This window comes from Motacilla alba, chromosome 1 (genome assembly GCF_015832195.1).
Source record: "Motacilla alba alba isolate MOTALB_02 chromosome 1, Motacilla_alba_V1.0_pri, whole genome shotgun sequence".
In the NCBI taxonomy this organism is placed as follows: domain Eukaryota; kingdom Metazoa; phylum Chordata; class Aves; order Passeriformes; family Motacillidae; genus Motacilla; species Motacilla alba.
This window is the reverse complement of record NC_052016.1, coordinates 65,615,041-65,641,863: the sequence shown is the minus strand read 5'-3', so window position 1 is coordinate 65,641,863 and position 26,823 is coordinate 65,615,041. Positions and strand designations below refer to the sequence as shown.

Sequence of the window (26,823 nt, the reverse complement as noted above, 5' to 3'; positions counted from 1 at the left end):
CCCAAAACTGACACAAAGTCCAGTCAATATCAAAGAAATTAAATGAACCCACTTGACAAAAAACCAGATGTTTACTCCAAAGAGAAAAAAAACAAGCAACAAGCTTTTTGCCATCACAAAAAAAAATTCACATTTTCATCTCTTTTTTGTAACTATCTCTTTTAGCCAGAATATTTTGAGGCCAGATTCCTTTCCAGACTACTAACAGTAATGGCTCTACCACTGTTTACAGACTCCCCCACCCCTGAAAACTCTTTTCTTCCAATCTCCCATGCTCCCTCAGGTTTTTTAAGTCCCTTTTATTCAGCACATTTATGTAACACAGCTGTTGTGCACAAACCCAGCAACCTGGCAGAGCACTGCTGGGAAAGCTGAAAAAAATTAAAGCATGGTTGAAGCTTTTTTTTCCTCTGTATCCTCTCCCACCAGCACGCTCAATGCATCAAGGCAGCCTCAAATCAGTGTAGGTGTGTAGATGTAGAGCACTCTAAGTAATTGATTTGTGCTGCAGCAACAAAAGATCAGCCTACCACCAACAGGCCAGGCCTAAAGAGTGACCTGAAAGATACTGAGGTGAGACAGGCTTTTCTACTAAAGCTCCTGAGCTCCAAAAAAAAGTACTTGAGCATCTGCTAAGAGCAAGCCTCCCTAATTTGATCAGGCAAGGAAAGGCCAGGCCGGGTTTTACTCACCCCTCTGCAATGTTTGCTCCAGCAAAGTAGAGCCAACTCAACAGGAAAAGTTAGCTGACCTAAAGCACGAGAGCAAGGACTCTCCAGGGAGACTAGAGGGTCCAAATCCACTCTCCTGCTTCCCCATTCTCCCAACATGAAAATATCTGAATTTTGCATTTTCATAGAATGACTGCATAGTATAAGAAGAGGTTAAGGACATGACCCATCCCTCACAATGGGACAACTCCATTCCACCTCTCCTCCCCAAACCATGTGAGAGATGGGGCCTGCCAGCCCCCAGCTCTCCTTCTATCCCAATCAAAACTGTTTAGTGGATTCAAACACCATTTTGCTGCTGCCCAACTTTCAGCACATTAGACGCCAAAAAGAGAAGAGCAGGGTAAATTTTTAGAAGTGGTTAAGCCATCACCTGGCTACTCATACAGCTTTGAAACTTTTCAGATTGAATTTGGGTTACTGAAGCCTCAGGTCACAGACAAATCACTTATTTCAACTACAGTTAGATAAAAGCCACGCAATGTTGCTTCACTGCACAGCCCCTACTCTAGCTGCCTGCAGGACACACAGACCCAGGCACACCGAGCAGCTGCAGTTGCATGAACACCTTACATCCATGTGCACATGCAGCACATATGCACCAAAGATATGAAATGTGTGCCCTTCTACTGACTTGACTTTTAACTTCTGGTGCAGCTGTTTTGCCTACCAAAGATTAAAAAGACCCCACAATCTCCCACATCTTTATACAACAAGGGAATACACAAAATTCCTCTGCTCCCAGTTCAGTCACCTCCACCCACTGCTGCTCATCAACACCCCAGTGCCGCTGGGAATATATATCGTTTGATCTTCTCTTCACCCACTGAAAGCCAAACAAATAAGAGGAACTGGCCCTCCAAAAAGGACGCCTAAAAGGACAGCACGGGAACAGCACACAGTTTGCCAAGCCTGCAAGAATTCCAGATTCTGTCTACCAGCCAGGGAATGGAGCAGCACCAACATCTCAGTATGAACATCTTGGTCTTGGAAAGCTAACATCTGTGCATAGGCATTGTCAAAAAGAAGAGGGGGTGTAAGCCAGGCCTTCACCACCTGAAAAATGATGGCCACAAGCACACCATCACAGTGAGCTCCCTGGCAACTGACAGCATTACTGCCCATCTTTCTAAGAATTCTCTATAGAACTATCTAAAGGTCTCTTATCCTAAGAAAACCATCAGGTTTTGTTATGAAGAATGTTTCTGAAAGCATGGCCTTTTGCAGTAATGTAATATGGATCCAAGGACCAGCTGAAAACATAACATTCATAGCAAAGACCTGTTTCTCCTCTTGCTACTGCAAAATGGTACACAAACACACTCATGTCCAGTAAATGCAGAGGCTGGGAAGTGTGGTTTGCTGATCTAAAACTCTTGGCAGTCACTAACTTGGTCGGCCCCTTGATTCTGCCTTTTGTAGTTAATTCATCACTATTGGTAAGGAAAGGAGAAAATCAGGCGATCATATTTCCCAGGGAGACATTCAATTAAGTCAACAAGCAACTAGTTTTGAAAGAATGAAAGAAAAGCAATTAAAAATGCATCAGCCTAGATGTACTTGCTCAAACTCCTTGCTACAGACACAACAGAAGTGAAAAGCTTAGGAAAATTGTAAAATGTTTTAAAATCAGCTCAATGTCATTAGACCAAACCAGCCCCATTATATAAGGATTTATTTTTAAATAATGGAAAAGAGCTGTCTCAACACATGACAAACCTTCAGTAATACAGATTGCAATCGCATGTCTCTAAATGCAGGATTTTGCTGTCATTTTATTCCTGTTTAACTGCGCACTTTTGGATTTACATATTCTCCATCAGAAAAATAGTAATATATTAAACATTGCAAAAGCAGAATAGATGGATTACAAGTTGGATATGACACTGCAAATGTCCACTTAGTCTAGTTCACCAAGTGGTAAGTGATACTAATTATGGAGAGAAAGGAAAACAAAAGATCTCTCATTACTTCCTCTCCTATAACAATTAGTATATGCTATTTTATCCAATAGTAAATTTGCAGGGAGCAGACTGGTTTTATGTCTTGTAATAAGATAACCAAATTACCAGCATAAATAAGTAACATTAGTATCGAATATATCTTCCTATTTTTCACACTGCACAAAATCTCAAAAAGCTGTTTTAAAAAAAGATACCAAGAAAACAGTAAATTGATGAAATCCCAAATCGGGTTCAGAAATTTTTACAAACCAAATGTATTATTCCAGTGACACAAAATAAATGTTTTAAAAGGCACCTTTAAGTGGTTTCTTGCAGTTAATAGCACCTTTTATGGAGCATTAAGACCACAAGCCTACAAGCATCTACAACAATAGAGCTGCAGATAAGTCAAATTTCACTGATTTCTAAGGGAAAGAGCCCTTGCATCTTTCAGAAAGAGCTGAAGGGCTGAGCTCCAAGACAGCTAAAACAGGATATGAGGAAACCTGTAAAAGAGGGGTGGAGGGGGGAAGAACTGCTTGACCCTGAAAGATCTTGCTCTTTTGATTAACACACACACACAGGAAAATGAAGTAGTGGCAGTGGGAGGAAGAAAGATCAGAGAAACTAAATATAATTCCTTTGGAAGGGTGCCAAACTTCACAAATTACCAGTTGCTAGTCTGTACCCAATACTGACATAAAACTGTCAATTGTTCTCTAAAAACCATTTTGCCCATAAATTAGTACCACAGTCATTATTTTTAAATCACCTGCAGGTAAAAGTTAAGTTACCAAAGAAAAACTGATGGCCAAAAACAGTAACTTTTTTTTAGCTGCACTATAAATGAGCACTATATATATATATATATATATATATATATATATATATATATATATATAAGAGGAGAACAAAAAAAAAAGAGGCCAGCAAAGATCAAGTTCAAGTTAAAAGTTTCTTACTCCAGGCAACCTCTTCCAGCCAAGCATCAGTAATACTAGATCAGGGAGTTATATTCCCACAGGACTTTTTCAGTATTCTGCAAAAGTTGCTACAGGACCTAGCTCAGTAAAAACCCCATTACAACTTCTGCAACACAGATTTTTAGCATTCTGTGGATTTTGTTTAGCAATTAACTTTTTAAAAAACTCTTCTAACTGGACTGTCAAGCGCAACAAACAAAATATTTTAATAAGTTCAAAATTACTCTCTGACACAGCCACAGAAGTGCTGTGTGATTTGCATTTCTATGTTTGAGTACTTGAGCCGTTTCAGAAATCTGAATTTAATGGACGTGCACCAGCTAGAAAGGGGCACAAACTAATCCACACAGAACGCACTGAGGCCTCCCCTTTCCCAAACTCACAGACTTGGGCTTCAAGCCTCAGTTTGGTACTCTGTTCTTGTCAGCGATATTTATGTTCAAGGCTGCATTTGGCAAGTGCCAGTTTGAGAAATATAATGGGTCTTACCTTTGCAGTGCCTTTAAAAAAGCTGTAAGAATACAGAGCAGATTAGGCCGTGTTTGCCTCTCATTTGCTGTCAGCTGTCAGCAAAATGAACAGTCAAAAGCCTCTGGAGCAGGCTGGTATTAGTCAGCTAGACTTGAATTTCCAGTTCTTTTACATTGCTGTCTATTTAGCTCCATTAGGTTAGCCTGTCCTACCCTGGTATCAGATTACAGGGAGCCAACATTTATAGCACCTTGCAAAACAGTCGAATATATCACATACCTAAGTCTGCCTATACCTGCTGCCCTCAATGCTTAACCCTTTCTATCAACAGGAGAAACATTTATTCTGAGTTAGACTGTATCACCTACAAAACATTTGCAGCACAGGAATCGTTTTTTCCATCTTACCTCACAGCTTACACGATGGAATGAGTTTTCATTTTAGGAACTGTGGAACACAGGCAGGCTACGCCAAGAACAGAGGCTCCAAGATGCCCCCAAGAACAAACCTGCACTTGCAGACCCTACCTCCAACAAGAGCCCTGGCCTGGAAGCACTTGTTCTTTATCTCAGCAGGTCTGAGAAACCCCAGGCCCCATTCTGGGTTCAAAATCATGTAATTACACTGACTCCTTGCCTCCCCTCAGACCCTGCTGCTGGAGCAGGAGGCAGGCAGGCGTGTTCTCAGCACGTAACTGGAATGGCACAAAGAGAAGGTGTTTCCAGCCCTGTCCAGCCAGGATGTGGTGCTGCCCTGGGCTTGGCTGTTCCACCATCTCCCTGATGGCTTTTAGCCCAACTTCCCTTTCTGGAAGGTGTCCTGCTAACCCTATTCTCACAGACTAGCACCTACAGTTTAGACAGTGGCAAGTCAAATCCTGCAATGCTGAAACAAAAAGGACCAGCAATTTCCCTCTTTGCACAAGATGCATGGCCATCCTATGGCCACCAGCTGCAGAGGTAGTGCTTCAGGGGACTACACAAAGTATTTTGTGCTCTTGTATGACAGGTACCTTAGCCTTCCTACATGCTCATCACACATCTTGGACTTAAACAGAGTTTTAACAAATGAATATGTGTATTCTTACAACTCATCCGGAGTTCTTCAGGCATCCTCCTTCTTGGGACCAGTGGTACATTTTGTTAAAGCTGAGAATACAGGGTGATAGACCATTACACTCTTACAAGCAAGCTAACTCAAGAGAGCCGAGATGAAACACACAAGAAGAACTTTAATCACATACTGCTTTAACTTAAATCTTTAAGTAACTTTTACTCCTTTAGATAAGGATCACAGACCCAGTCAAGGCAAAGAAAAAAAAAGGCTAAGAAGGCTTATAATGAGAAACAGTACAGCCCATACCACAAAGCACTGCAACTAACACTTATCTGTAAGCTGCTCTAACTCACCACTAGACAAACATTTTGGTCTTTGAGAGATTCTATTAATTTACAAGAACACTTTATTTATATTTAAGTTAGTACTATGGTTAACAATGACATATGAGTAAAATATAGATACATATTTCAGTCTTATTCATAAAGTTTGTCAGTTAAGACATGTTTTTGCAAACCATGCCTGAAGCTTTTTAATCTATTTGCCACAAAGATCCTCATTCATGTTTACCCATAAATATAAGAAATTAAGTACTCAGTCACACATTTCCAATGGTTATACCACTGGAATTAATCAGTGAGAACTTTTGCACCAGGCAAGAAGTCACCTGTTTTCTACAATCTGTGACCAGTCAGAGCACATACACAGTGCCCCAACATACACCTTCTCTAAACATCCCCAAAGGTGCATTTTGTCACCTATTTGGCACAACAACTGAGATGACTTAGTTTCAGAAGTTTTTTCTGAAATAGTTTGATGAGTGAACTAAGGCAAGTAGTTTTGTGATTTTTTTGGTTTTTAGGGTTTGGAGAGCCCAACACTATCCCTAACACAGGCAGGGATTTCCTCATGAGGTTGGGACACGAGAGACAGATCTCCACCAGCAAATCTCTTGGAAGAATCAAGGCACATCTCCTACTGTCAAAATCACAAAGCTGATACTTGCACTGAGCTTTCGTATAGATTCAAAAAACCCCAAAAAGCAACAAAAAATGCCCAACCCAAGAAAAGGTGACAACACCTCCTAACATCTCACAAGCAGAATTACTTAATTCAAAAGTCTGTAGAAACAGCAATGAAAGGTAATTTGAAAGAGGTGCAAAGTACCAAACCATAACTACAATCAGGCAGACTGATAAGGAACAGCTGCACACAGGGAAGTCAGAGCCATCAGTCAGACTTCTGAACTCCCTCCCACTAACCTCCAAGTCTCACAAGTCTGGGATAGTCTTTTTCACTGTTTATCTTTTCTAATATAATTGTCTGGAGTTTTTTAGCACAAGACCATACAACTTAATTTTTGTCTTAAACAGGTTTTTTACGGTAGCTCAGACAGCATTGATGTAGGCCAGGGTAGACCTGGTCTCTTAAACAAGACCAAAACAAACCATATCTTTAAGAGAGTCTCCCAAGGCAAGACATTTGTTACACCTTTCTGAGGTGAAATCTGTCTGATTTCCAGAGTATTGTAATTTACAGATCACTGTAGCTGCAACTCACATGTCATCTAAAGCCTAACAAAAAAAAATTGAAAGTTATTAAAAACTACAGACTGAGGGACATAAGCTTTTCAATTTGCAGGTAGAAGGGTAAAGGCTAATTTGGGTTGGAAGGCTGTAACTGTGTATTTTCCCTCACCATGAGTCACAGCTCCGAGCTGGGACCCACTTTCTGCATGGAAAATTTGTACCAGTGTCACAGCTCACCAAAGAGAAAGACAAGAAGGAACAAAACACTCCAGATATGCTCGAGTAAAAAACAATAGGTAAGATCTGCACCGTGCAGGAAAGGGAACAAAGTCACCTGCTGACCAGTTTGCTCTGAACTCAAGGAATACTTAATAAACATTGGCTTAAAACTGAGCTTGAGACTGGATACAACTTTAAGAAAGTACCAACAAACACGCAGCACTGAGACATGGAGGGAGGGACATGGTCTTGGTTAGAAAATGTGAGTATTACATAGCCAGAGGGACTTCAAAAAACAAATCAAAGAAAAAAACCGAACCAACAAAACCCAGACCTTAGGCTCTTGCTGTAACTTGTTTGGTACACAAACCACCTTGTTACTAGACAGCCAACTACTTATGGGTGTGGAGCACATAGCACAAAGAGTTCTATGTGCAGGTTATACCAATATTCTCAGTGTAGGCACACTGAGTATCTCCCCACTGTATGTGGAAAAAAGCAACACAATTCACTTGTCTCTAAACCTTCCAGAGAGGACTCCTTCATCCCTGCAGAGAAGCTGCAGGTTTGAGGTTTTTATCTCCAGTCTTGGTCATCATCTTTCCTTCTGTCTCTTCAGCATTGCTCACTTGTTCTGCTTTAAGAATAACATTTTGAGAAGCAAATGCTTCTACACTGTTCTCATTTCCCTCTTGCATATGTTTGTCTCATTTCAGCCAGCTTTTCAAAAGGTAATCATTACCTTTCAGGTTCCAAGTCAGAAATTCACTGAACTGTGCTGTTTTCACAGAATCACAAAACTGTGGGCTCCCAGGAAACCAGAGCAGAGGGGCAGAATCATATCCCTCACCCTGCTGACCACACAGCTTTTAATGCGTTCCAGGATGCAACTGGCTTTCAGGGCTGCAAGCACATGTTGTTGGGTCATGTCCAGCTTTTCATCCACCAGTTCTTGGACTTAGAGTATGATGGTGTCTTTGCTTCTTAATGCTGCACAGTAAGAGTCCAGAACCAAATGCCTTTTTAAAAACAATGCCTTTCACTTATTTGCTCAATACTGCCCTTCCTCAAAAGCTGCTGCTGGGGAAAATCAATGAGGTACTGAAGGCTGCCTGAATTGGAGAAGCTGCATTAACAGCATGAAGAATACAGACATTTCTGCTGTACTGAACATCTATACAGGACATAAAATGTTACAGACTCAAGTAATTTAAATGTCTGCAGAAAAAAATCTTAGTTAAAGAACCAAGCAGAGAATATATAAAATCATGCCTTTAAAACCTCCTCAAGGTGAGAGACTGCTTACACAGTTGTAGTGGAGAACATTGACTCAAGACATAATTAAAAGTTAGCTTTTTGGGCCTTTAAGCTCCCAATTTCAATGCACTCTGAAATGCAATATATTCATTCCAGGTTATTCTAATGATGTTTAGCATAATCACAATACTAAATGCATTAACTTGCAGCTATGCAGAATAAGACAGAAACTAATATTCCCATGCCATTTGTACATTTTTCTTTTTACAGATCAGTGTAGCCTAAATTCATGTTCTAAAGTATTTGCATGGGGTAGGATTAAGAAGGGAGACTATTAGTCTGGGGAATTTCAAACTATTGAACTTGGCTTTTAAGAGAATATAAATTATCTTCTGATTTGTTATTAGACTAACAATTCCCACCATGGTGTTTCAAACAGTGACAAAGCACAACTTAAAGACCAATAAGATTAAAATAAAAAAGCAAAAAGATTTTTCTTAAGAGTGTTATGGAAAAGGAACAGGGTCTGCAAAGGTCCCTCCAGGGAAGGCAGTGTCTGGACAGGCCAGTATTTCTCATTTCGTAATGTCTGGGGAAGTGTACACTGAAGCCTAAGTCACTCTTATATGAGCACACACCTGCTCCTGGGAGACACAGAAATTCACTGCTAATGAAATGAACTTGACACAGAATTTATGAGTGTTGCATGAAAACACCTACAGAATCAGTGTACTCTGGAAACTTTCAGCGCTCCCACCAACCAGGTGTAGAGAATTCAAGCCCCACTTCTTCCTCATTTCATCATTCAAGTTCCCATGTCTTTTGCAGAACTAAATAATGCATCAGAGGTGGCTGCTGCACATGTGCCTGTGCCATCCAGCTGCAGCCCCCACCACGGGGCTCTATGAGCCAGCCTGATTCCCCAGCTGGGGGTGGGAAGCAAGGCAGCAGGGAGACTGGGGGGGAACCAAATCACCCAGGGAAAATGCAAAATCCCCCCATCACCTCATGCTGAGCTGTGTGCCCAACTTGGTCTCATTCTGCAAAAGGAAGCAGTACAATCTCACCACAGCCAGTGGCTCACAAACCTGGAGACCTTTCTCCCTCCCCTCAGCTCTGCAGAGTGAGTAATACAGATACTTCAGCAGGCACTTGGCCGCCTCTCTCAGGCATTGTCTGAATGGGGCGACTGCACAAGTCCACTCACACTTCCCAAAAGAGAAACCCTAACAGCAGGGTCCCCAGAAGGGGAACTGAGGAGACTTATTTATCCTACAGCAGCTTTTCCCAACTTTAACCCACAAGAAGATTGTTCCTACCTTTCCTTCATTCTAAGAACCTCCAACACTTCCATAAGAAAGGACTAAGATTGCTCTAAGTTTTACTTATAATGAATGGGAGCAAAGGTAGGTTTCACCTCCTGAAGATGAAAGGTCCTTCCTTAGGTCACATCTGATTTCTCTAAATTATCAGGAGTTGATGCAGGCCCCAATGCAAAGAACCAGAAAATGGTTTGGATTGCAAAGGACCTTTGAAGATCATTGAAGTCCAACCCCAATGCCAGAGGCAGGGACATCTGTCACTAGATCACATTGCTCATGGCGCCATCCAACCTAAGCTTCCAGGGATAGGGCATCCACAACTTCTCTGAGCAACCTGTTCCAGTGCCTCTCCACCCTCATTGGCAAAAATGTCTTCCTTGTGTCCAATCTAAATCTGTGCCCTTTCAGTCAAAAACCATTGTCCCTTTTTCTGGCACTCCAGGACCTGGTAAAACATCTCTATCCTTCTTAAAAGTCCCATCTATACACTGAAAGGCTGCAACAAGATCTCCCTGGAGTCTTCTCTTTTCTGCACTGAATAACTCTCTTAGACTTTCTTCACAGGATACCTGTTCCAGCCCTCCGACAATTTTCATTTAGGTCTCTGGGAAAACAAACATTCCAGCTTTTCTTGCAGCACCACAGCCTCATCACAAAAGAAGCTCCTCAGCAGACATCATCTCTGTTATGAAAACCTGCAAATTATCATAGGAACCAGAGGCAGAATGTTTTTTATGTATCACTTCTAACCTCCCCTTTCCTCTCTCAGTCCAACATTCAACCCATACAGAGTCAGAAGGAAAAAGAAAGAAATAAAAGGAGAAAATAAGAAAAAAAAGATAAAAAAAATAACAACCCACTATACACCACAAAACAAACAAAACCCAAACAAATAAAAAGCAAAAACAAAAATCCCCAATGAAACAAATGAAAAACTATACAAAACACCCAACAATAAAGAATTAAAAAAACCACAACCAAACAAAAAAAGCCTCACCAAAAAAGCAAAATAAGAAAACACAAGGGAAAGCTGAGTGGTAGATGGAAGATTAAGTAGTACAATAAACAAGGTAATGCAGAGACAGGCTGCTTTACATAGTTTCTAATCCATCCTTTAATTTATTCTCCACCCTCCTTTCTTTTTTTTCATTTCTGTTGTCTAACATTTCATCTGCTTCTGTGAAGTCTCAGTGGTTTAATGTGACCATAGATACAATGAAATAATATTGCATGGGGGTGGGTAAAAATCCCAAAACAATGCCTTTTTTCAGGGTGCCATACACTTCAAGCCGTGTGGAGGTTTACTATGTGTTCCCCTTTAGGGGTTGTACCCTGTTTGTACCTTTCCTTTCTCAAACATGACAGTACTGATAACAGTGCTCAAAACCTGAAAGGGAGAAAGGCCAGCAGAATCAGCCTGTGGCTGTCAGAGGTTTCTAGTACAGCTACGTTAGAAATGCAAGAGCTGGTGCCTTTCACAGAGGCAAAATGCCGAGTTTTGCCCTTGTGGTGCTGGCTCCTGGCCCTGCAGACACCCGAGGGACCAAGAGCTCAGAGCAGAGCCTGACTCTGAGTGCAGCTTCTCTGTGTATGCAAAACCTCTCCTGCAGGTTGCCATGCAGAGCGCCATATAGCCCAGTGCAAGGCAGGAGAAAAAAACCTAAACCAACAGCAACAAAAAAATCCCCAAACCCTTTATCCATCCAATCTCACTGCCCCTACAACCTTTCTACTCTTCTCCACCCTGGGAAATGTGTCCCTCAGGCTGAGACCCTATATTTTAAAGAGCATATAGTACAGAATCATTTTATCACATGGCAAAGACATCCCTACTCAATGCTGGCTAATCAACAAACATAGGGTTTAAGAGAAGAAAACAATATTCTGGGAGCTATCCTGTCACATGAGGAAGAAAAGATCACCAAATGAGACAAAAAGGCTGAAATGTATGCCCAGTTTCAGTTCTAAAATAATTTCAATGTGCAGACTACTCGGTTCTCTAAAATCTGGTGCTGGGGTAGATACTACTAGAGTTCTAGTTTCAGTAAATTAATTATGTTGCAATAACATCCATATCTTCAGAAATCATGCAACCTACATTAAAAAAATTGCATCATTTACAATAGAAGGTTTTATGTACTTTTTCTGTGCACTTCTGTAAAGTTGTTTAACTGAAAGCCAGAGCTGTCTGAAAGCCACAAGTGTATTGAGATGAAAAAATTAATAATTAAAAAGAAAAAAAAAAACACTCAGAAGATCACAGATTTTACAATAAAATCTGGTCAGGTAATGTGGCAATTACCTGCCCAGAAAGACATTAAAGAAACTGCACAACTTGAGGCCCAACCTGCCCGTTTCTCAGATGCATTTAAAAACTCCCACGCTGTAGCTTGGAAAACGAAACACTGGACCTCAGCTCTCGCTGTGCCAGGATAACTCCCATGGTTACTCTCTTACAATTCACGCTTGAAGAGTTCAAGTCCTGCTTTCTGTTGAACTAAATAAACCCTGATCCTCACTCTCAGGTGCCTGAAGAAGGGGCTGGGAGGGACAAGGATGCCCCGAGCGCAGGGGCGCAGAGCATGGCGCTGAGGAGACAGTTGGTTGCACAATGGCTGCCTGGGGCGGGCGTTGTTGCCATCTCTGGCTCATCTGCTCCCCTGCTCGTGGTTTAACCGACAGGAAGCACAGCCCCAGATACCCGGCCCAGCCGCGAGCGCTTCCTGCCCGCACAGACAGGTCTGTTCTCCTGCACGGGCCGTGGCCGCCCCTCAGAAGCTGGGACTCCGGGACACCTTCTGAAGAAACAGAAAAGAGAAGAATGAAGTCAATTAGGCCCACATGCAGAAAGCCGGCCAGATGGATGGAAAAAGAAGCAAACAGGCCAAGCGTATTGAAATGTGGCCCCAGAAGGCCACCGAAGCAGTGTACAAAACATTGGTGGCACGTTCTCATCTAACAGGGCCCAGGACAACAGGCAGACCAGCTGTGGAGGTTTTCGAGTCTGGTCTTCCTGAACCAGGCTCGTACACCACCAAGATACCAAGTCACTTTACTTAGCAGATGCAACCTTTTAAGATTCTTTCTGAAGTCTTCAGATGTGAACTACAACCAGTGGGAAAAAACCCATTGCCAAACACAGTACCAGCCTTCTCTATGACCACCCTGTCCTAGAAATGGGGACAGGTTAATGATCTACAGGGCTTTTCCAACACTTATACCTAGAGTAACACACCTATTAGTCTACTGCAAAATTGAAGCCCTGAAGAAGCAATTGGTACTCACGTGGTAAGCACAAAAACCAACTGCTAGACAAAGCACAACTTCAGTGAAAAGCAGAAACTTCAGCACAGCTATAACTTCTATAGTATCCATACATGAAGCAATATGCTATACTCAGCCCCTCTGTAAGTTGTCTTCTGTTCAGTCTTAGATTTCCCCAAAATATCATTTGTCGGAAAACATCATTTCCTTAGTCTGTATTTTCAGGCAGGACGAGAAATTATTAAGATGGCCTCATATCCATTCTCTGTCAATGACCAACTGGTGGTATGAAATGGAGGAAAACCAATTTTGTGCTGTTATCAGCAGGGTTGCCACTTAAAGCAACAGAAGACATGTCAGTCATGTAAGTTGGGAAATACACCAACCAGTAGGTATTTAATTGATTTTACACTATCGCGTATTGCTGTAGTCTAGGAGAATTCTCTGCATAAACCTAAAAGCAGGATTTAACTCCTGGATTTCAGGAAGCATCTGACACATTTTACCCTTCACGGAACCAAGGTGCCCCATCCTAACATGGTCTCTGTCCCCATCCCAAAACAGTTCAGAATAAAAATGCCTTTTTGTTCTCTTAGTAGAACAGCCACCTCAAAGTCAGAGGTTTGCAATTCCCTGAAAAAGAACAGGGTCCAAATTCTCCTCATGTCTAACTAGATACATATTCCTCAATTAGGTTCCTCTGATACAGCATATTTTGCCCCTGGCTTTCGTGTGCTCCCATATGAGCTCTGTGACCACTTGGGTTATTCTACAGAACCACAGGTGCCCCCTGCCTCAAAAGGCAAGACTACATCACTCCATGTCACTGGATGCTTGACTACTTCATGCCTTGGAAATCGGAATGAAAGCCCTAAACTTGGACCCATCAAACACTAAGAGAACGTTTGCTTCAGCAGCCTGACATCCACTTAAGATACATGTCCTACCCTTGACAAGTACTCAAGTAATCCCAAGCAGCCAACAAATTAAAAAAAAAAAAAAGAAAGATACAAAAAGTAATGGTTGTTCAAAAGCCTTTCTGAACAAAAAAGCCTTGCAGCATGAACTGAACCTTACTAAATTTTGCTAGATTGGCAAAAGGAGAACTGAAAAAAAAGTATTTTCCATCTCAGATTCCAACAATACTATGTAGCCAACAGCATTTTGCAGATTTGCTTCGTAGTTCGTAAGTCACGTTGGTCATATCTTGCAACATGTACTGGCAGGATTCAATGTTTTCCTAAGAAAACTAGGGTGGCAGATGCTGACACTGGTCCAGAAATGATTTGCTCTCAAGCTGGATATTCTTTTTAACCCTGAAAGTTCATCTGTGTCCTGCTACAGAACAACAGATTTTATCACAGCAAACATTTCAAAATTCTCATACATATTTCTTTTCATGGTGTATTACTATGGTACTAACTCCAAGCATAACAAACACAAAAAGTAATATTTACATGCAAATTCAAATCTATTATATGAATTATAGATTATTAACTTAGAAATTTAATGTAAGAAGCATAGGGCTAATATAAGAGGGGGAGGGGAATGTTTGTTTATAAATTATTTTGAGACACCTTAAAATCATCTAAGTTTCCAAGCTCTGTACAGTTGAAGCAAAAATGAAAAGGTAAATGTTGTGGTATTTACATTTATAAGAGCAAAACAAAAATCAGGATGACTTAATTCCTAAATTTCAAGAAGACTGAAAATTTACTCCTCAAGACCGCTGCTGCATGGCATCAGGAAGGTATCTACATGCTCCTGCATTTGTTCATCTGACTCAGTTACAGCTAACACTGGAGGAGTGGTCTCTGCAGAAAGGCTTTTCCAGCAGAACATCTATGAGTCAACTTGCCTCATGTCTCTGCACCTAACAGCCCAGCTGCCTGGCTCCAGTGTGTTTTTTGGGAGGGCAGGAGGGACCACACCTCACCAAAGCACTGTGAGAAGAGCAAAAGCGAAACTGAGCTGACCGACAACCGCTGACCAGGCTCCCCAGACAGAAAGAAAGAAACTGCCTCCATTGATTTGTACTGGTTTTAACCAGCTTCAGCAGAGGGGAACGTCATTTTTAATTCTACCGTATCCCTTTAATAAACACCCCAAAGAAGACATTTTCCAGATAACTGAGGAATTTTTTACAGTGTTGACTTACCAAGCGGAGCACAATAACCAGCTATTCTGTTTGCACTACAAGGCAGTACAGTGCAATGAGTTAATAATTTATCATGGCATTGCTCTTGGCAACTGACCATAATCAACTTCTAAAATTCTTCCTCATTCTTACATTTTTAGTCTCAGCAAGAATATGGCACCCTTAGAACCTCAGCCCTATCAGAACACTTCTTAGCCGAGGTAAGAGGTTTAATGTTCTCGAACACCTGCTTTCCTTCTGGATTGTTTCAGGCTCAGAGCAAAGGTCATCATTTCATTTCAATAACCTGATTTAGCAAACAGGAATAACTAAAATATTTTTAAACAAAGCAAGAAGTTAACATTCTTTCAAAACTGCAGCAATGCAGTTCTCATCCCTGCATTTCCTTCCCCTTCTCACAAAAGTAGAAAGAACAAAAAAGCTCAAGCTTCTGCCTTCACCAGAAGCTTTTATTTGTACGTGATCCCAAGTTAACAAGCAAACATCTTTTCCTCCCATTTTATATTATCAAGACTTATTCCTTTACATAACTTTGGGCAATACTTAATTTATTAGCTAACACATTCTTCTTCTCAATCAGAAGCATCCAGCTGTGGTGTTGAGATAATTCATTGGAAAACAAGTTTTGATGTGACGTGTAGAAGAGAGTTAAGTCAATCATCCTAAGTATCACTTTGCTGAAGCATTGACCATGAAATGTGGTCCTTTTCCAAGGACAATTGTGCTACTTCGTCCTTCCCCCTGTTGCTCAATTCCAGCTCTTACAAATTCCACAGCTCCACCACTCTGAAATCAATCCCTAACCTGGTTCAATCAACCAGCCCAGCAACTTCTGTGGCATTGACATCTGACTTGCCAACTTGGATCATCTTGGCTGAACCAGATAAGGAAAAGGTTGCTCTCGCAAACAGCTTGGTCTGTGGATAGGAGGGGAAGGCAATAAAGCACTAGAAAAAACAATCTATGCTGTCAGCAAGAAAAAATGAGGATGGCAGTCCTCAAGGAGCTGGATGAGTGCTCCTGCCAAGAAAACATCCAGGAATGACCATGCCCACCTCTGACTGTTTTGCTAAAGGCACATTTTAAATTAAATTAGACTGGTGCAAGTTCGCATGCTCTCAAAATCATCAGTCTATAGTTTAAACTGCAACTTTACCTCAACTAATACAGCTTTACTGTTGAGTCTTACCTAAGGGCAAGCTAAGGGCCCGGGCAGATGCTAAATGAGCTGTTTAAGGATTTACAACCCATCACCTCCAGGAGAGTTCACTATCCAAGTAAAACTCACTTGGCCCAAACCTCCCTCCTGTGCTCCAGGGCACATCCATGCAAACCTCTGCTGCATGGGTTTAATGGGATGTGCCACCAAGCCAGCAGGGAAGTTACACATGCTGCCTTCACCTATGAGTGAAAAAGCAGCTGGTGTGAGGCTGAAGAACCTTCAGTGTGCATCTAACCTCTGTAAGCACATGGTATGTGAACATACCAGAGCCAGCATCAAGGCACTAGCATTATTCTCCCATCTAGTTAATAAATACCAGGCTTGCTCACGACAGACAGTGTAACAGGTTCTCCGAAGGCAGTCTCTGTCAGAAAGAAATTACTTTCTCCTCACAGTAGAGGTTTCACCCCACCTGGAGATCCTCACTTAAGGCAGCAAAAATGAACCCACTAAACTTCACACTGATTTTTTTCTATTTCCATTTTTTCTGATATGTTGCATCTGTGCAGCATGCATGCATCAGTAGTCCTGGGTTTCCTCTCTCAAGGCAAAGGGATTTTACCCAGCTAGCTCTTTGCAAGTAATAACTGCTACCGTCTCTCCCCTCAAAAGCACAGATTCCACATCATCATGTACCAATAAATGTCATTACAGCTTTTTGGTTTATGAAGTGTAAAAGTACAAATTAACAGAATGCTTCCGAAGCCACCCGAAGACATGGCACCCATAAGAGACACTTTAAACATTACAAACACCAGAATCTCTACACGAAATATACCCTTCTAGCCACATTGCTTCAAAAGCATTAAATCTTTTCTGCAAATACCCCTGTTATAATTTAAAAAAATATATATATTTGCAAGTCCAATATCTTATCTGTAGTTTGGCAAAAGTTTTTCAATATTTCTTACTGTTAAGAATTATTTCTAGTCCAGTACCACTGAAACAAGATTTAATACATGTCATTTGAAGGACCATACTAAAAGACAATTAGGTCTTTATATAAACAAATGGTAGAATGTTGCATTACACCAAGCATTCATAATCAGATATATATATTTCAGACGTGCCCAAATAGGAAAATATTCTGCCAAAAGTAACTTTCTTTCTGCTTTTTTTTCTCTGCAAATTTCTTCATAGTCCATATTTAAATAGTCTAAAGTAATGGTTTCTGTGTAAGAATCATAGAATAGTTGTTGTTAGAAGGGACCTTTAAAGGTCATCTAGTCAACCCCCCTACTGTGAGCAGGAACATCCTCAACTAAATCAGGTTGCTCAGATTACAGCCTGTTCAGACAAATTAAAACTGTGTTTCACTTAGTTGCTTCAAAAGCAACTTATTTCATTGTTGCTTTGAACTGATACTAAAATAAATACACTTTTTTCACCAAAAAAGGACCCGCACATTGCAAAATGCTGCAAGCCATCCTCAGCAAACTTCAGACTGTTGTTCAACACAGAAAGTTTCATTTTCATCCATATGACTAAACCATCTTTTTTTCTGTAAAGAAAAAAGGTCCCCAAATAGACACTTCCTCTCTACAGTTCCTTCTTTTCCTTTTTTGAAATAAACATTAGTTGGTCTTTTTTAAAAAAACCCAAACCAACAGGATGGCCTCTCAATAGCTCACCACCAAGAGTACCTGGAGCCCTTTGCTGTGCTCACAGAGCTCTCCACAAGCTGGTTCAGAGGCACCATGAAACAGGGAAGTGAATTCTTGCAACGTGTGCAGTTTGAGACCCTTTGCCCTCCACGGCCCGTAAGCTTCATAATTATTTTCTTGATAGCTAATACTCTCATGTGCATGCTTAATTTACAGGCATCAGGACAAAGCTTGAACAGCTACAGAGAGTAAATAGTTTACAGAGGCTCTGGAGATGGGGGAACAGCACAAAACAGAAAATGCATCAAGAGGACACAAGTGGATAATGTAACCACCGCCTCCGAGGACAATGCCAGGCAAATTCTGTCATCAGCAGACAATGTGCAAGCCCTGGTGCCTTCAAGACACAGTTTTCATGAAAGCCCTTCCTAAGAGGGTTATCTTCTGGTTGGAAAGACAGCCTCCACTAAAAACAAACCATGTCATCACATCCTTGGGAAACTATTCTTGTTAGTTCCAAAATTATGTAGGGCAGCACATGTAGCAGGCACAAAGAGGAGGAAACTGACAGTATCCTTGTCAACTTGCTTTTAACTTGAAATTGAGTCTGGTTGGAAGGGCAAGTTAAACATTAATTTTCTGACAGTGGTCAGCACTGGGTATCACAAAGTGTAACTGTAGTTTCACAATCACATTTTGCTGCTTCTTTCCCTAGCTGCAACTTAAAACTGGATAAACACCAAGATAACTGAAAAGTGGAGAACAGCAGAGGTGACCACACAAAGCTCAGAAGAGCAAGGTAGTTTTCTTCTGATCTGTCAGCTTTAGTCACTCTGTCAAAGGATCTCATGAAAAACACTAGTAACGCTAGAGGAACAATACAGCATGACAGAACAGTATATGCAGCCACAATAAGTAAAAATGCTTCTTTCTCTCAAGAGCAGACAAAAATTTGAATCACTCAAGCTCACCCCTTTCTTCCACACAGAAACTCAAGAGCTGTGTGGTATGACATTTGTACTGAGCCCACGTCAGAAGTCAAACCACTACCATGCAAGAAGGTGAAGGAAATGCGGAAGGAGCTCGCAAGTGAAGCGATGAAACCGTTAGTACGCTAACAGCAATATTCAAGAAGTGCAGTACATTCCCCTCAAAACAAAAAATGTATTTGGTAAATTCACACAGAAATGTTGATGATGAGTTAAATATAGGGTGTTCTAGAAATAGACTAAAATGTCTAATTATAGATTAAGACAGTGGCATTCAATCCATCCCAAAGCAACTCTTTCCCACAGTTTCCAACCTATGCACTGCACATTCCTATTCCTAGCAAATTATCCTAACCATAATATATTTTCCCCCAATACAGAGACAAATAAATTTTACATGCAAATTTAGGAATTGGAGGCTCTTTCCAGGCTAACAAAACCACTATCAGTTTCACATTGAAGCCAGCTTGAACCTAGTACAAACTCACACACAACACAAGGGGAGTGATCTCTTTAAGGACAAATAAATGACCTGAGCTCCAGCCCTCTGATTCAACACTGAAGATGGCTGACAGGTAAAGCCTAAAGCACACCAAGGTAAGAGTGCATAATCTTTGGTCCCTAGCCAACGGGATCCTATCAGCACAACCACTGACACACTGACTGTGGGAAGCTTTGCCAAAGGACAGGCATATATTGAAGAATAAATTGTTTTTACCTCTACATAGATTAGCCAGGTCAGGTTAGAAAAGTGAAAATGTCCAGAGCCTTTCACTCGGCTGCTGCAGACTTTTGATAAGCAAGAGACTTAAAATTCCAGTATGTGTAGTCTCTGTCAACTACTTTATCTGTGAAGAAACACTTAGGTAAGATTTAAGAAAGCAAGATTTAAGAATGCAAATAATCTCTAAAACATGTCAGTGGCTTAAAAATTATAAGCACCATAAATCACTGGCATATGGTAGCAAAGTTTCAGAGCTAAGGTGCAGACTGTAACCAAGGCTGGAAAGGTGAACTCCACCTCCTGCCACTCCTGTGCTGAATCACTATGGTGGGGGAAAGTCCTTGTTCCTTCTCGCACATCCAACAAAACTCCAGTGAGTTACAAAAACTGTCAGTGAAAACAATAAAATCTGCAAGCAAAAGCTGAGAAATTTTTACTAACACCTGCAAGAAGAGAAAGCTGATTTGGAGATCACAGCGTCTCCTCTGACACAGAGGGAAATCCTCCATTTTTCTTTCTTTTCCATCAGCTCACTGAGCACAGTCCTGCCACAGTTCCCTCCCTTGAATATGGCTGTGTTGAAACACACGTCATGTATTCGGCTTTTTTCATACATCAAGTGTCAAAAAGTAACATACACAAGCAAAGTATGAGTTTTCAGCAATCCTTAAACATCAGGCTATACCAGGCCGACAACATTCTTCAAATCTGGATGCCTATCTCTTTTTTCCTTCTCATTTGAGGACCAAGACCATGGACTTGACAATTCTAATATTCAACGGATGAGAAAAGAGCACAAACCAACACTTCTGTAAAGGCAGGGATCTGGAAATAATGTTCAAGCTAACTGGCACCTGATGACACCACTCCCATAGCTCTCAACCATCACAAACAATCCAAACTGAAAGATCCTTGCCTTGGGGGTGGGGGTGTGTGTCGAGGGGGGAAGGTGGGATTTTTTTTCTTTTTGAGACAAACATGGGCTGCAGCTATTCACAAACTAATACCATTTCCTCTGTACCTTCTAATCCACTTCTCTGCCTTCTAGATCTGTCTAAGCTGTCATCTGTAAGTCTTGGCAGGACTTTCAAATCACTTTTTCCTAGTTCCACCATTGTACCACAAATGCGTCCGTAGCCCTGGCAAAGTTCTTGTACAGCAGCAAAAGAGAATGAACATGGCAGCTTTTGCCTTCAAAGAGGAACTGCTCCTCTGTGAAGCCCTGATCAAGAGAAAGTCACAGGGGCCACTTACCCTTTAGAAAACAAAAAGCCTTCTTCCCAAGATAAGCAGCTGCAACTTGGGAGATGACTTAAAAAGAAAAACTTAAAACCTCAAGTTTTTAGGGCTGGATGTCTCAACAGGGTCTGGTGCAAAAGAAAGAAGGGGAGAAAAGAGATAAGGAAAGGGAGGGTCATGTTCTACCGGTTGCAAGCAGAGAGTCCTAGGATCTCAAAATAAAAGTCATGATGATAAAAAGAAAGATGCAAACATGTATAAGAATTTTTCAGAAAAAAACTTCTATTACTAACTCTTTTTTAAAAGTAGTTCCTCTGTAATTTTATCTGTGATTTTTCAACATGCAACAATGTGCCAAATAAATCCCCCAAACACTTGCAAAACTTGATGCTTTTAGAAAGAAAAAAACCACAAAATGTAAAATAAAAAAGATAGCGAAAACACATTGTACTGCAAGATGCCGAAGGAAGATACGGCTGAACACTCCGAAGGCTAAAGACAAGAGACAGCCTCACCCAAAACATGACCATTTACTTAATGGTTGCCTCCCTCTCCCTCCCTCCCCTGCAAATGATCACAGCACTAAGCAAGACTCCATTATACTTCTCAGATACAGGCTCTAGACAGTAAATGAACCTGGAAAGTATTCCCCCGTGCACAACAGCTCAAGTGCCCTGTCATTTAATTTTCAGTAAGAAGATATCGAATTTGATTTCTCAAGTGACAGATGGAAATACACAGTCCAAAGTTATACACTCAGACAAAACTTCTAAAGAACGTTTTCATTCAACAAAGGTGGAAGCAGAGATTCTTTTTCGAAAACTTTGCTAGAGTTCAGAAGCACACAATCAGAAGAATCAAGGTGGTTTTCATCCACTGAAAGTTTAAGAAGCAATTTGACGCACCACAATTACCTCCAAGATTTTCTTCTCCCATTACAGCTACCACTAAGCCTATTTTCTAATTGGTCTACCATGTACACCATCACCATAACTTCCATTTCTTAATCATTTTCAGCAAAAGGTGAGTACCTGCCCGCATAACAACTCTTTCTATTTTGAAACGACACCGCGGCGGCTGCCGTTAATGGCTCTGTTTCGGTCGAAAGAGAACTTCAATTAAAGGGCGCAGAGAATGATCTGTCCTCGAAATGATATTTTACACCTGCCATTTTAAAGTCACCACGGACCACACCGGGCGAACAGCAGCGGAGCGAAGGTGTTCAAAGCCGTAGCGCTGATAGCCAGCACTTTGCCCGAATCGCTCTGGACCGTGCCCTGCTCCACGCCAGCCGAGTCCAGGCACACGCAGCTTCAGAATAAATAAAATACGTGAATTTTACAGTCCGCTGAGCGGCGGCTGGAGGGCTCCGACCGGCAGCCAGCCTGGCACCCCCGCACGCTTAAAAGGAGACAAAAGTATAAAACGCAGCAGCATTACAAGCCAGCTGTCACACTTGTGCAGCGCGCTGCTCAGAGAAGCACCGCCGCGGTGCCCTTCGCCCGCAGCAACAGGCACAGCTTCAGGCAGCTCACGGCGCTGCCGCCCCGAGACGTCCCTCTACTCACGGCCCAATTTATATTTCGCTTTTCCCTGCTGCTGCGCTTTTCCAGAAGTTCCCTCTTCCCCGCAGTTTCTCCCGACGGCTGCGGAGCGCTGCCCCGGGCGCGGCCGCCCGTCGAGGCAGCGGCAGCCGCCGCCCGCAGCCCGGGGCGCCGCGACCCCCCGGCCCGCCCGGCTCCCGCTCCCCGGGCAGCACGTACCGCCCGGCCGCGGGGCCCGCGGCGCCACCCCGGCCTCCCCGCAGCGTCGAGCAGCTAAAATGGCTCCTGTCGAGAGGGGGAAGTTGTGCCCGGGCCCCGGACGGTGACTCACCGCGGGGCCGGGCGGCTCGGCTCGGAACGACACGACACGCCCCGGGGCGGCGGCCGGCGCTCCGCCGGGCCCGGCCCGCAGGTGGCGGCGGGGCGCGGGGGGGGACGGGCCGGCGGCGGCCTCGTGACCCGCCCGGGCTCCGCTCGGCCCGCTCCCTCGTGTGCGGAGAGCGCCCGAGCCGCGCCGTCCCGCTGCCTTCCATCCTTACGAAACATCCCGCCCCGCACCCCTCCATGAGTAATAATTCACAGAGTCAATTAGGTTGGAAAAGACCTCTGAGATCATCGTGTCTGACCCATGACCAAAAACCCGCCTGTCAACTAGACCATGGCACCAAGTACCACCTCCAGGGACGGTGACTCTGTCACCTCCTTAGGCAGCCCATTCCAATGTCTAACCACCCTTTTCCTAACGTCCAACCCAAACCTCTCCTGGAGCAGTTTAAGACTGTGCTCTCTCATCCTGAATTAAATGAACAAACACGTTTCTGTGGAACATCTCGTCTTTTCAACCAATACCATGTTGCTCACACCAAACTGGTTAACTCCTGAAAAAGAGTGAAACTTTGGAAGGCCAAAATGCTTGGAGAAACTTAGTTAAAGTGCAGTATCCAATGGAACACGGACAGACAGCCAGAGCCAGGGTTCCTGGGATTCCCAGTAAATTTCTGATACACTCTTCATGTTCTTTAAACAAAGCCTTGTGTCTAGTAAGCATCACACTGAAAGCCGCCTAACCCTCAGCAGTGTAGGTGCTTGGGACGGGCTCTACGATTGCAGAGGGCACGCTGAAAGGCTTGACAGAAGTGTAATTTTAAAAACATGGTGCAGACACTGAGGACAGAGCTACTTCCACCTTGTTTCTGTAGGAAGGGTAAGCTCATGCTCTGTTTGTGGGCTGGCATGTGCACTGGTTTTCCACAAATTCCCAGAAAGGCAGATTCCAAAGCAGTGGCACTGGCCATAAGGGAAGGCGTGGCACAGGGACCCAAGCCACACAGCCCGTAGAGAGGGTGTAACAGCAGGACAAGGAGCTGGGAGGTAAGGAAGCAGCAGGAGAGACCTTGTAATGAGCAGGAAAAACGAAAGTAAGAAAAACCTGAAGCTACTTCCACCAAACACGTTGAGATAAATTCAAATGTATTTCAGGACAGCTGTCATTAATGCTCCCAGTCATAATTAACCAGTAGTCCCACAAGTTTTGTGCTGCAAAAACCCCATGGTTTAATGGACATTAAAATCTCCAACTACTGGTTATGCTTAATTACCAAGAAGAAAATGTTGGGGTTAATTCGAAGTAATGGAGTCCTTATGATACCTGCATAGCACTTAAAAGCAAAACTGGGTCCCAGTTTATTGTTTAAAGGGCAGTTACCCATGTATGACTTTATTAGATGTAGTTTATCATCCTATTTTTGCAGCCTTAGTGTAAGATCTGAAAAAAAGAAGCAGCAGCACACTTTCTATGACTTACTGATTAAAAGTATCAATTAAGTCAGTACTAAAATATCTTCACTACCGCTCTTTATCAAAATATGACTTCATTTGTATTTCTCAGTTGAAAAAAGTCCACGAGGAGAAAATACTGTGTCGTTATTTTAGTTACTATATATTTTCCACCTCTCACAACAGATGCATATTCCTTCTCTCCAACAACTTAAGTCTAATCCAATCTTACATCTAAAAGCATTTGTTTCTTGCGCTGCAAAACCCTTTGTAAATCATGGGGCACGGAGGGAAGAAATCTGACCCAGGTGCACAGCGGTTACAAGGAACTGTAACATTGGCACAGGGAGAGCACCATTTTAATAATTAAAGGAAGTCTAATAGTTATGTTTTAGAGAGGAAAGAAACAACACGTTCTTATCAAAGCAGTCAACTAAATTGAAAAATCATTTTGTAGTGATGTATTAGCACAAGCTATGCAAACATTTTGCCGTTTCTAAGCTAAATCTGGAAACCGTATTTTTTTTTAAAGCATATGTAAAATGTAAACATATTTAGCAAGAGAGAATGCAGGTGGATGTTCATCCCTGGAACTGTATCAGGTTTCTTGCTAATTATAATTTTGGCTTGAAGAAGAAGTGACCTTGCCCATTGCTGGGATGAGTATTTCCACGAAACTTAGATCACCGTTTGCCCAAAAGACATAGCTAGACACTGACCAACAGCACAGCTTAAGCCAATTTAAACAGCTTTAGCCCTCCACTCCATCCCAGCCTCATATTCCTCGCACTGAGCTACTCCCCCCACTGTTTCCCAGAGCAAATATTTGTGCAGTCACACAGCATGGCAGAGGGTGGAGCCCACCAGCAGAAAAGTTAAGGCTGCACAAATAAATAAATAAATAAATAAATAAATAAATAAATAAATTTAAAATGCACAATACAATTTTCACATTGCTGTTGGCCCCAGCTCCCAGAGAAACACATGCTCCATGTCCATGTGCTCCAAGGGGAGCAGTGTAGCCCAGCAGGCTTGGACTGGCAGAGACCTGGATGTGGCTCTCACTTCTGCTGGCCTCAAGTGAGAACCCAAGCAAGCTGCTTCTCTTTTTCACACTCTGCTTTGGTAATCGTCTCCCTCCTCCAACTGGCTTTGAAAACCACAGGTCTGCAAGGGCAGGATGAGATGGGCTGCCAGGAGGCACAGGAGCAGAACAAAGCAGCTCTCCCGCACAAGGGGCAGCCTGAAACTCTGAAACCATGCAAGGACACACCACCTGACAGACATACCATTTAGTCTCATAAACACAAGCCAAAAGAAAAGTTTGTGAATGTGTTCAGCTTTTGGTTTTGGGTGGGGGTTGGGGAGGAGAAAATACTGTTTGGATGAAGGAAAGGGAGCAGAAAATTTAGATCCAAAACTCTTAGTTTGGTTTTTTTATGCTACATTATACACAAGTTCACCACATGAAAAGTGTTGGCAAGCCCCCATTTATGTGGCACCCTGTGGTATCACTCCTAATGCAGCTCAAGATGCTGTAACTCCTTTCTACTCTTGCAAGAGAAGATGCCACTACCCTGCTCCCAAGCTCAGGCTCATACAATCACCTCATACGGACTCGGGGCTTCATCAAACTCTGTCTCAAGACAGGATAAAAATCTGATTTAAGAAGTTTCTGGTTTGCATTTTTTTTTGTAGGATCCCAGCATCTCAAGCTTTACAAAATAGTTCATCTCTGGCATCTCTGGAAGGGAAGGAAAAATTCCAACAATCCCATTCACAAGCACAGCCCCAAAGAACACCCGAGCAATGGATACACCCAACATGACACTGTGTATGGAAGGACAACACTTGAAGCAGCTTCCACCCAAGTCTGGACACTCCTGCATCTTCTTTTCTCCTTGTGTACATCAAGAAACACTAGTAGCAGTGCTATAACATTTTAATCCAATAAATATGATATGCATCTATCACAGTGTTACTGCCCTGGTACTTTGGGTTTGTGGGCTGGCACCTTCCATAGGGGTAGATGCCACATACAACACAGGCTGACACTGTTGTGGTTTCTAACGCTGCCAGATGCATAACGACCCAAATATTTACACATGGAGAAATTGCATCAGATTATAAAGTAGCTTACTCCTATGCCCAAAGGAAGGAGGACTTTAGGCACAGAAAAATTTGCACCATTGTGATATCTAAAAACTTAATCACAAATTCAGGCAATACACTTCTGATATTTTTAAGACAACTGTTTGCCATCTACAAACTTGCATTTTCAGAGATTTCAGTAGAAAAAAGCTCAGAGAAGAAATGTGGATGACACCTGGAGAGCAGTCCATGCAGCTATCATTTCTTAATTTCCAATTTACAGGTATAGTTCAGTGATATTTTAGTGCACACTGTGAAAGTAGAGCACAATGAATTTGAGAAAATACAGTCTACTTTTACACTGTGCTCATCTTCTGAACTTCAGTTGAATTGTTGGAAAGGAAAGGTGATAGTAAACAAAGTGCATATAAAAAGGCTACTATACTTCTCAAAAGTTGAGAGGGAAGGTATCCTGGCCATCTGTGTTTAATTGGAATCCTTCAGATAGTAAATGTCATCTTTCAAAATACACAAGGGAGTGTTACTCAAGTCTATGGTAGCAGAAGTCTCCAGAAAAGATTCCTTGGTAGCAGAAGGGCTAGAGAGGTGTCTGAAATTAGATGGATTCACAATCAAGCACCAGGCAGCTTTAACCTCATCCATTTGTCCTTCCAACTGTGCCCCCAGTGTTCCCTACTGAA

The 26,823-nt window shown here is 42.3% G+C and overlaps 1 protein-coding gene across 6 annotated transcripts in view; it reads right to left on the bottom strand.

The window, feature by feature from the left end:
* ELF1 (E74 like ETS transcription factor 1) overlaps positions 1 to 26,823 on the bottom strand; it is an 87,840-nt gene that overhangs the window by 43,319 nt on the left and 17,698 nt on the right. The window contains exon 1 of one of the 6 annotated variants that reach the window (XM_038140791.1): positions 22,475 to 24,928. The exons of 3 other annotated variants lie outside the window; for them this stretch is intronic. The gene's annotated coding sequence lies outside the window, so the exon portion shown is untranslated. 2 more of the 6 variants (XM_038140735.1, XM_038140764.1) reach the window with 2 other exon arrangements.